We start from the raw sequence: 9,693 nt of genomic DNA, 5'->3' as shown, positions 1-9,693 counted from the left end.
AAATGACTCCTCCCACCATATTATGTTGTTTCCCAAGCTTTGGGCTCGATCCGAAATCAATAGGTGTGAGAAATTGGACAATTCAATTTCAACGGCAGTTCGTTCTTAATTGGAGCGGTTGGGGTATTCCATACTTCTAGCGATTGGATTTCACTCAAAACTCATCAAATGACTACTCCCACCATATAATGATGTTGCCCAAGTTTTGGGCTCGATCCGAAATCAATAGGTGTTCCAAATTGGACAATTCAAGTTCAACGGCAGTTCGTTCCTAATTGGAGCGGTTGGGGTATTCCATACTTCTAGCGATTGGATTTCACTCAAAACTCACCAAATGACTCCTCCCACCATATAATGATGTTGCCCAAGTTTTGGGCTCGATCCGAAGTCAATAGGTGTTCCAAGTTGGACAATTCAAGTTCAACGACAGTTCGTTCCTAATTGGAGTGGTTGGTGTATTCCATACTTCTAGCGATTGGATTTCACTCAAAACTCACCAAATGACTCCTCCCACCATAGAATGATGTTGCCCAAGTTTTGGGCTCGATCCGAAATCAATAGGTGTTCCAAGTTGGACAATTCAAGTTCAACGGCAGTTCGTTCCTAATTGGAGTGGTTGGTGTATTCCATACTTCTAGCGATTGGATTTCACTCAAAAATCACCAAATGACTCCTCCCACCATATTATGATGTTGCCCAAGTTTTGGGCTCGATCCGAAATCAATAGGTGTTCCCAATTGGACAATTCAAGTTCAACGGCAGTTCGTTCCTCATTGGAGTGGTTGGTGTATTCCATACTTCTAGCGACTGGATTTCACTCAAAACTCACCAAATGACTCCTCCCACCATAGAATGATGTTGCCCAAGTTTTGGGCTCGATCCGAAATCAATAGGTGTTCCAAGTTGGACAATTCAAGTTCAACGGCAGTTCGTTCCTAATTGGAGTGGTTGGTGTATTCCATACTTCTAGCGATTGGATTTCACTCAAAAATCACCAAATGACTCCTCCCACCATATTATGATGTTGCCCAAGTTTTGGGCTCGATCCGAAATCAATAGGTGTGAGAAATTGGACAATTTAAGTTCAACGGCAGTTCGTTCCTAATTGGAGTGGTTGGTGTATTCCATACTTCTAGCGATTGGATTTCACTCAAAACTCACCAAACGACTCCTCCCACCATATTATGATGTTGCCCAAGTTTTGGGCTCGATTTGAAATCAATAGGTGTGAGAAATTGGACAATTCAAGTTCAACGGCAGTTCGTTCCTGATTGGAGTGGTTGGTGTATTCCATACTTCTAGCGAATGGATTTCACTCAAAACTCACGAAATGACTCCTCCCACCATATTATGATGTTGCCCAAGTTTTGGGCTCGATCCGAAATCAATAGGTGTGAGAAATTGGACAATTCAAGTTCAACGGCAGTTCGTTCCTAATTGGAGTGGTTGGTGTATTCCATACTTCTAGAGATTGGATTTCACTCAAGACTCACCAAATGACTCCTCCCACCATATTATGATGTTGCCCAAGTTTTGGGCTCGTTCCGAAATCAATAGGTGTGAGAAATTGGACAATTCAATTTCAACGGCAGTTCGTTCCTAATTGGAGTGGATGGTGTATTCCATACTTCTAGCGATTGGATTTCACTCAAAACTCACCAAATGACACCATATTATGATGTTGCCCAAGTTTGGGGCTCGATCCGAAATCAATAGGTGTGAGAAATTGGACAATTCAAGTTCAACGGCAGTTCGTTCCTAATTGGAGTGATTGGTGTATTCCATACTTCTAGCGATTGGATTTCACTCAAAACTCACCAAATGACTCCCCCCACCATATTATGATGTTGCCCATGTTTGGGGCTCGATCCGAAATCAATAGGTGTGAGAAATTGGACAATTCAAGTTCAACGGCAGTTCGTTCCTAATTGGAGTGGTTGGTGTATTCCATACTTCCAGTGATTGGATTTCACTCAAAACTCACCAAATGACTCCTCCCACCATATTATGAAGTTGCCCAAGTTTTGGGCCCGATCCGAAATCAGTAGTTGTTCCAAATTGGACAATTCAAGTACAACGGCACTTCGTTCCTAATTGGAGTGGTTGGTGTATTCCATACATCTAGCGACAGGATTTCACTCAAAACTAACCAAATGACTCCTCCCACCATATTATGTTGTTTCCCAAGCTTTGGGCTCGATCCGAAATCAATAGGTGTGAGAAATTGGACAATTCAATTTCAACGGCAGTTCGTTCCTAATTGGAGTGGATGGTGTATTCCATACTTCTAGCGATTGGATTTCACTCAAAACTCACCAAATGACACCATATTATGATGTTGCCCAAGTTTGGGGCTCGATCCGAAATCAATAGGTGTGAGAAATTGGACAATTCAAGTTCAACGGCAGTTCGTTCCTAATTGGAGTGATTGGTGTATTCCATACTTCTAGCGATTGGATTTCACTCAAAACTCACCAAATGACTCCCCCCACCATATTATGATGTTGCCCATGTTTGGGGCTCGATCCGAAATCAATAGGTGTGAGAAATTGGACAATTCAAGTTCAACGGCAGTTCGTTCCTAATTGGAGTGGTTGGTGTATTCCATACTTCCAGTGATTGGATTTCACTCAAAACTCACCAAATGACTCCTCCCACCATATTATGAAGTTGCCCAAGTTTTGGGCCCGATCCGAAATCAGTAGTTGTTCCAAATTGGACAATTCAAGTACAACGGCACTTCGTTCCTAATTGGAGTGGTTGGTGTATTCCATACATCTAGCGACAGGATTTCACTCAAAACTAACCAAATGACTCCTCCCACCATATTATGTTGTTTCCCAAGCTTTGGGCTCGATCCGAAATCAATAGGTGTGAGAAATTGGACAATTCAATTTCAACGGCAGTTCGTTCCTAATTGGAGTGGTTGGTGTATTCCATACTTCTAGCGATTGGATTTCACTCAAAACTCACCAAATGACTCCTCCCACCATATTATGATGTTGCCCAAATTTTGGGCTCGATCCGATATCAATAGGTGTTCCAAATTGGACAATTCAAGTTCAACGGCAGTTCGTTCCTAATTGGAGTGGTTGGGGTATTCCATACTTCTAGCGATTGGATTTCACTCAAAACTCACCAAATGACTCCTCCCACCATATAATGATGTTGCCCAAGTTTTGGGCTCGATCCGAAGTCAATAGGTGTTCCAAGTTGGACAATTCAAGTTCAACGACAGTTCGTTCCTAATTGGAGTGGTTGGTGTATTCCATACTTCTAGCGATTGGATTTCACTCAAAACTCACCAAATGACTCCACCCACGATATTATGATGTTGCCCAAGTTTTGGGCTCAATCCGAAATCAATAGGTGTTCCAAATTGGAAAATTCAAGTATAACGGCAGTTCGTTCCTAACTGGAGTGGTTGGTGTATTCCATACTTCTAGCGATTGGATTTCACTCAAATCTCACCAAATGACTCCTCCCACCATATTATGATGTTGCCCAAGTTTTGGGCTCTATCCGAAATCAATAGGTGTTCGAAATTGGGAAACTCAAGTAAAACGGCAGTTCGTTCCTAACTGGAGTGGTTGGTGTATTCCATACTTCTAGAGATTGGATTTCAATCAAAACTCACCAAATGACTCCTCCCACCATATTATGATGTTGCCCAAGTTTTGGGCTCGATCCGAAATCAATAGGTGTTCCAAATTGGACAATTCAAGTTCAACGGCAGTTCGTTCCTAACTGGAGTGGTTGGTGTATTCCATACTTCTAGCGATTGGATTTTACTCAAAACTCACCAAATGACTCCCCACACCATATTGTGATGTTGCCCAAGTTTTGGGCTCGATCCGAAATCAATAGGTGTGAGAAATTGGGCAATTCAAGTTCAACGGCAGTTCGTTCCTAATTGAAGTGGTTGGTGTATTCCATACTTCTAGCGATTGGATTTCACTCAAAACTCACCGAATGACTCCTCCCACCATATTATGATGTTGCCCAAGTTTTGGGCTCGATCCGAAATCAATAGGTGTTCCAAATTGGACAATTCAAGTTCAACGGCAGTTCGTTCCTAATTAGGGTGGTTGGTGTATTCCATACTTCTAGCGATTGGATTTCACTCAAAACTCACCAAATGACTCCTCCCACCATATTATGATGTTGCCCAAGTTTGGGGCTCGATTCGAAATCAATAGGTGTGAGAAATTGGTCAATTCAATTTCAACTACAGTTCGTTCCAAATCGGAGTAGTTGTTGTATTCCATACTTCTAGCGATTGGATTTCACTCAAAACTTACCAAATGACTCCTCCCACCATATTATGATGTTGCCCAAGTTTTGGGCTTGATCCGAAATCAATCGGTGTGAGAAATTGGACAATTCAAGTTCAACAGCAGTTCGTTCCTAATTGCAGTGGTTGGTGTATTCCATACTTCTAGCGATTGGATTTCACTCAAAACTCACCAAATGACTCCTCCCACCGTATTATGATGTTGCCCAAGTTTTGGACTCGATCCGAAATCAATAGGTCTTTTAAATTTGACAATTAGAGTTCAACGGCAGTTCGTTCCTAATTGGAGTGGTTGGTGTATTCCATACTTCTAGCGATTGGATTTTACTCAAAACTCACCAAATGACTCCCCACACCATATTATGATGTTGCTCAAGCTTTGGCCTCGATCCGAAATCAATAGGTGTGAGAAATTGGTCAATTCAATTTCAACGACAGTTCGTTCCTAATTGGAGTGGTTGGTGTATTCCATACATCTAGCGATTGGATTTCACACAAAACTCACCAATGACTCCTCCCACCATATTATGTTGTTGCCCAAGTTTTGGGCTCGATCCGAAATCAATAGGTGTGAGAAATTGGGCAATTCAAGTTCAACGGCAGTTCGTTCCTAATTGAAGTGGTTGGTGTATTCCATACTTCTAGCGATTGGATTTCACTCAAAACTCACCAAATGACTCCTCCCACCATATTATGATGTTGCCCAAGTTTTGGGCTCTATCCGAAATCAATAGGTGTTCCAAATTGGACAATTCAAGTTCAACGGCAGTTCGTTAATAATTGGAGTGGTTGGTGTATTCCATACTTCTCGCGATTGGATTTCACTCAAAACTCACCAAATGACTCCTCCCACCATATTATAATGTTGCCCAAGTTTGGGGCTCAATCCGAAATCAATAGCTGTGAGAAATTGGTCAATTCAATTTCAACTACAGTTCGTTCCTAATCAGAGTAGTTGTTGTATTCCATACTTCTAGCGATTGGATTTCAGGTGGTACCATGAAGTCTATGCCAGGTGGTACCATGAAGTTTGCAGCCACGCCATTATAAGTCAATGCTACCTTGCAGATCAATGAAGAATGCAATCTTGGTATGTTCTTAAGTTACCTGTTTTTCCTTCCAATTCTTCCATTTCCCCTAACCTTACCTTTCATTACAAACCTTGTGAAAGACCTAGCTGATCTTTGAGGATGTATTCATGGGTGCTGGTAGGTATGTGTGTATCTCTATTCTTAGTATTTGATTCCCTTCATGAGATCTAACCAAATATTGTGCTTCTATTTCATATACTCACTTAAGCTTGTTTGAGAGAATAAAATCATTGGTTCTGAGTGATTGAGTGTTATCTGTGAGAATTAGAGTCGAAGCATGTTCTTTATTCAAGGTTTGAGTGTGCTTGCTTTGATACCGTGTGCCTTTGAGCTATAGCTTCCACATTACACACTGATTGATCACCTATCTTGGCAACTCTACGGTGTTGGAGGTATGACTAAAGTTTTCTTCCGTTCTCATTAGTTGATTTCAAGTTTTACTAACCACTTTGTTTTGTAGAGTTAGTAATGCGTTTGTGGGTATCGTTTCTGTTAAACCCTCAGGAGACACAACTCCTCCTACTAGGGATGCCTAGAGGTTTAAAGGCTTGTTGTATACGCTCAATGCAATCGAGTTACCTACGAAAGTGGTTTAGTTAACTTTTTGTTTTTAACTTTGTTTTGTGTTGTTTTGCTCGAGGACTAGCAAAATCTAGGTTTGGGGGTATTTGATCGGTTCATAATTGTATATCATTTTGTACCCTTCTAGCTTATGATTTGGTTATGTTATTGAGTTAAACTTGTGCTTTTAATCCGTTTTCTGTTTTGATAAGTCCATAATTTCGTACACTTGCTTGCCTTCTTTACTTAGTGATTTTGCTTAGTTTCTCTTTATTTTGAGTCACTTACCTCTGTTTGTGTGTTTTGTAGGTTAAGATAGCAAGAGATCACATTTGATGCAATCCATGCATGTTAAGGGCTGATTGGGATAAGAGCAAGAGCTTAAAGACAAAACCAAAGTTGGGCCACACTTCTTGTCAGTCCAGTTTCGTAAGTCACCTTGCAGGTCTCATTTCAGCAATCTACACAATTCGGATGAGGAGACATTCTTCATAGCAGTTGTTCAATTGGGTGTCTAGTATAACATATCCAAAATTCAGCCCAATTGAACATATGTGGAGTCCTTAGCCCGTCCAACACTGAACCATGCTCAGGAGGATTTGCAGCTGCCAGCTATGAGCCTTGTCTCCTCCTTTGAGCCATGTGCCTCACCCATGCTGCAACTGACTTTGGATCCAACATAATGAGTGAAGTGGGGAGGCATTCCAGCTATGAAAGTCTAAAGGATCAAGTTGGTACATGCTGGAGTTATTATAGAGAAAGCATGTGCATGCATGTAAAGCATAAATGAAATGAAGTCAATTCCAGTCTCTGTTCGGCAGCCAAATTGCAAGGCCCAAAATGCATACTTCTACTGCTCCGATGGGAATACTTTCTTCATAGAAGTTGTTCCAATTGGTGTCTACTATAACATATCCACATTTGAGCCCCATTGGAGAAGTTTTGAAACCTCTGGCCTTCCTACACCAAGTCTGGTTCAGAAGACTCGTTTTTGTTCAACAACCAAAAGAAGACCACATGGGTTGGCAGCAAAAGGCAGCCACAATTGATCACCTTTGATCCCATGTGAAGAAAGCTTGAGGTGCAGCAAAAGAAGTATGGAATGGGATTGATTCCAACCACACTAACATAGACAAGATGAAGTGGGAGTTATGGGTTGTATTAAATGAGGAATGGTGGTGTTGGATTTCATCATGATGTTCCTCCCTCTTAGCCCTATAAATAGAGGAGTCTTCAAGCTACAAAATTCACTTCAGCCATCCTCCACACTTCCATCATCCAGAAATCATCCTCATACATTCCCACAACCCCAAACACTCAAGCAATCAACCCAATACTCTAAACTGCCCCAAAATCACCAAAACAGCTCCAGAAAACCTCCCTTCCATTTCCCTACGAATTTCCTCTTTCTCAGCCATCACCACTCACTCAAGCTCATCTCAAATCACCTCCATATCCTTCATACATCCTTCTAGACGTGGAGAAGCTCTTGGAGAAGCATTGGACACTACAAGAACTTCAGAAAAGGGTTTTTCTACTCTTATGGCATTCATTATGTTTTCCCATTTCTATTTTAGTTTCTTTTCCATTATGAGTAGCTAAATCCATAACTAGGGCTTCGATGTAACCTAACATGAATATTCTGGGTTTATAAGTTTGGAGTTTCAAGTTTGATTCATGATTCATGTTCTTATTCATTATGCTTATAAGTTAACATGCTTGTTTGAATGATTGATCACCATTAGAACTTGTTTGTTAACTATCTTGGTTTGAATTAAGAGTAGACACCATGCTTTAATTCGAATTGAACTATGAATAGGAAGAGTATGTATGGACATTCGACAACAGGGATTAGATACATGCTTGGTTGTTTAAATTGTTCTTCTATGCTTAATGGGTTCCTAATGCTTAATTTTAGGTTAGACAACAAATGATCAAATTAGGGAATTAGGAACACAAGGTTAGGACCAAACACCATGGCCTAATCATACTTTAGCTAGAATCAATCTTTGAATCTGAATTAGACTTGTTACTTGACTCCATATAACCCAGAATTGAATTGTTATGGTGATTCGAATGCCCTAGTCTCCAAATCTGTTTTCCAACTCTTAAAACCACTCTTTGTTACACTTGTTTATTTGCTTTCATTTGCAATTTCAGTTTGCTCACTTCCTTTCACAATCACAATCACTCTCACTTTAATTTCTGTTTTAGACTTAACTTCCTAACTTCTTGAATTCAGTAATCTACGTACATAACTAATTTGAACTTCTCAGTCTTCGTGGGTACGACCTCGTACTTGTCTTGCTATATTACTAATTGCCCCGTACAATTGCGAGTTAACATAATAATTAACAACAAATTTTGGCGCCGTTGCCGGGGACTGAACGAAAGTTCTTCCTTGGTTATGTGCCCAAGGTTACCCTATTCTTTTTAGTGTTTCTAATTAATCTAATTTTCTGTTTCAGGTAGTTTATGTCTAAAAGACCGTTCCTTGAACAAGTGAGGTCTTCGTTCCAACGCTCCAGATCTTTGAACGCAGGACCATCGTTGCAACCCAACCGGGTGATCTCTGAAGTTCATAATCGTCTAGAAAGAGAGTTGTCAACTGCAAAAGAGCAAGCTCTTGCCACATTTACAAGTATTGCTCTCCACACTGAACTTCCTGGTTCTTCACCTTCAAATTCGGAAGCAAGTTCATACCAAGAAGAAGAAGAAGAGATGGCTGCCAATGAGTTCATGGGAGAACTTGATATCCCAACAATTCCAGCATCTCCTTCAAGCATTTTGCTGCCCACTGTAGCTCGAAATTATGAGCTTAAATCTTCTCATCTTAATATGCTGCCTTCCTTTTATGGTTTACCTAATGAAGATCCATTAACTCATATAAAGGATATTTTTAATGTTGTGAGTTCTTTTCCCTTGATAGGTGTGACAGAAGATCAACTTCGAATGAGAGTGTTTCCATACACTTTGAAGGATAAGGCGAAATATTGGTTGAATTCTTTGAAGCCTGGTTCACTCACTACATGGGCTGCCATTCAAAAGAAGTTCTTGGAGAAATACTTCTCCACGCAAAATACCGACATGCTTAGGGATAAGATCTTGTTATTTGCACAGCAAGATGATGAATCGTTTTGTGAAGCATGGGAGAGATTCAATGGGCTGCTCAACCAATGTCCTCATCATGGGATTCCATTGAAGCTTCAAATGCGTATGTTTTATAAAGGACTAACCCCTTCTAGTCATAATATAGTCACCAATTTTGTAGGTGGTTCTTTTAAAACCAAAACTCCAGAAGAAACATACGAACTCTTTGAGGAGATAGCAATGGAGACCCAACATACGGATACAAGAGGTAAACGTGTTATTAGTGGTTCTAATGATGCTTCTAGTGTGCAGATTTCAAAACTGGAACAAAAGCTAGATGCTCTTCTTGCATTAAACTCAAGAAGCCCTTCGAAGGAAGTGTGTAGTATTTGCGAAACTCCTGACCATGCTACCATAGCTTGTCCACTTGGGGCTGGATATCCAGAATTTGTGCAAGAGCAAGCTAAGTTGGTAAATTCCTACAACCAAGGTCCAAGAAATGATCCATACTCTCAAAGTTATAATCCAGGTTGGAGGAATCATCCAAACTTTTCATGGAGGAATACTCAGAATCAAGCCAATCCCCCATCATTCCAAAAGCCACAACAAACATCATCATTGGAGGATATAGTTAAGCAGATGGCAATCAACCAATCC

At 40.6% G+C, this 9,693-nt stretch overlaps 1 non-coding gene across 1 annotated transcript; it reads right to left on the bottom strand.

The window, feature by feature from the left end:
• Window positions 1-9,033: 9,033 nt before the first annotated feature.
• LOC148294245 (small nucleolar RNA R71) lies at window positions 9,034-9,140 on the bottom strand. The gene has a single exon (XR_015836198.1). It is a non-coding gene; the product is annotated as a small nucleolar RNA R71 (small nucleolar RNA).
• Window positions 9,141-9,693: the final 553 nt, after the last annotated feature.

This window comes from Prunus avium, chromosome 5 (assembly GCF_965620075.1).
Source record: "Prunus avium chromosome 5, drPruAviu1.hap1.1, whole genome shotgun sequence".
Lineage (NCBI taxonomy): Eukaryota > Viridiplantae > Streptophyta > Magnoliopsida > Rosales > Rosaceae > Prunus > Prunus avium.
This window is presented reverse-complemented; position numbering and strand designations above follow the sequence as displayed.